The sequence below is a fragment of the Rhagoletis pomonella genome, unplaced genomic scaffold (genome assembly GCF_013731165.1).
Source record: "Rhagoletis pomonella isolate Grant_MI unplaced genomic scaffold, Rhpom_1.0 Rhpom_scaffold_00010, whole genome shotgun sequence".
Taxonomy (NCBI): domain Eukaryota; kingdom Metazoa; phylum Arthropoda; class Insecta; order Diptera; family Tephritidae; genus Rhagoletis; species Rhagoletis pomonella.
Window position 1 is genome coordinate 10,012,638 of NW_023458564.1, and position 2,038 is coordinate 10,014,675.

At 36.5% G+C, this 2,038-nt stretch overlaps 1 protein-coding gene across 1 annotated transcript in view; it reads right to left on the reverse strand.

Moving 5' to 3' along the window:
- The window catches only part of LOC118746035 (four and a half LIM domains protein 2-like), a 109,715-nt gene that overhangs the window by 102,991 nt on the left and 4,686 nt on the right, over nt 1–2,038 (reverse strand). The window lies entirely within an intron of this gene.

A 2,038-nucleotide genomic window follows, 5' to 3' on the forward strand; every position in this document is an offset into this window, starting at 1 on the left:
GGCCTTTCCCACCCTTAAGTGTCCCGGTTTGGCAACAGAGATATCTGACAGCCCTATGCTTGAGTGCATTGTTGACCTTAATACCCTTGCGGAATTCAATAATATTCAGCTACTGTGGGTGCCAGATCACAAGGGTATACGAGGGAACGAGATAGTGGACGGCTTAGCCAGAACAGCGGCGACTTTGTCCCGGCAGGTCTCGAGCCATTCCTTGCAATAGTCCCAAACACTATTAGGGAAGAGCTTAGGGAACAACACTGGCATAGTACAACAGGTCTTCGCCAGGCCAAAAGCTTACTGCGGGGTATAATCTAAAAAGATATTAACTTTTTAATGACCGGCCCAAGCATAAACTTAGAATAGATACAGGCATCCCCACTGGACACTGCAGATTAAGAGGACATCTGCACAAGCTGGTAATCTGATCAACCGATCTCTGTCGTTTCTTAGATTCAGCTGAGCTGTAGCGACGCGACGAACGAACCGCATAGGCTCAGTGTGGCCTTAGAAATATCACATACACAACTAGTTACTTCCAAAGCCTCTCCTGGATTTCCTGGAATCCTTCGGATTACCAGATGTGTGATGAGTGGAGTGCACAATAGACCCACTAGCTCGCGGTGCATAGCTATTTCAAAAATCTATCTATCTATCAGTTCATCCCGATGTTTCCGGATCGCTGATCACTATCTCAGCAAGCTTGGGTCAAAGTAAAATTTCGTTTTTCCACAGATAGAATTTTTTCATCCCGGATTCTGAAAGAGCGGGAAATCAAAACAAACAGGATTCGACCATAGTATAGATTATAGGTATTCACTCAGAATTTAAGGTCGATATAAATAGTTACGTATTAATTCGACAGGCAGGATCTGTACGCCAATGTACCTCCGCAATTGCGGTGATTTATCCGCAAGGTAATAGTTAGCATTAGTAAGGGTAAAAGCAAGGGTACGGTAAGCGAGTCCGTCTACATTGTAATTAGCCCCAGAACCAGAAAATGCTCATATTAAATATCTAAGTCATCTCATTTATAATCGGCTGCCGTTAACAGCTCCTTTGGAAGTAAGCGACGTCCTTATCACACAACAGCTAAAACGCGATCTCTGATGGAGCTATCAGTCTATTTTATTATGAAGAATTTTTATTTTAAAATCATAGCACAATCGAAATCATTTGATTCATATTCTTACGAGAATTTTTAATTGTTTTAATAATTTTCTCGATCAAATACAATCGTTATTCTTGGATTTTTATTTTTCCGATCACATTATAACCGTTATTGACAGATTTAATTTTTTAAATCATAAAAGATTTAAATCGGTTATAAAAAGCGTTTCTATTATAATAGTTAAGAATGATCGAAAAAATAAAAGTCCAAAATAACGATCAAAGTTGATCGAAAAATAGAAATCACATACTAACGATTAAAGATGATCGAAGAAATAAAAATCACAAAATAACGGTTAAATTATAATTTGTATTATAAAGATCTTAGCTCTCTATCCGGCATTTGCACAGTGGGAAATATCGGATAAAATTTCTAGCCGCGGCGCTAGAATAACCATATTAGTGTAAGTTTTTTAACTTTTCTTTAAATTTATTTAATTTCAAGATTCCGATACACTTTTCTTAAACTTTGAGTTTGCTGAAATATCTTTTTTTCGCCTAGTTATCGCATTTGGAAATTTCCTTATTTATGAATTTCTCATAGAAAACATGAAAATTTCAAAATACGATAACTCGACAAAAAAATATATTTGAGCAAATTTAATGGCATTTAAAAGAGTAATATTACTTTTAGAATTTGAGCGGGCTGTTAAATTTAAAATTAATTGGTGCAACCGGGCATAAGTCTTGAACCTTCATATGCTAGGTATTATTTTTAGATATATTTGTTTCTTCAATGACGACTTCAAATATGACGAAAACAGTGTATTTTGCACTTAAAGATTAGGATATCCTTAGAAACCTTAACATGAACAATAACTGTGTATTTACTCACCTTCGAATCGATTCCGATGATCTTGTTGCATTCCTC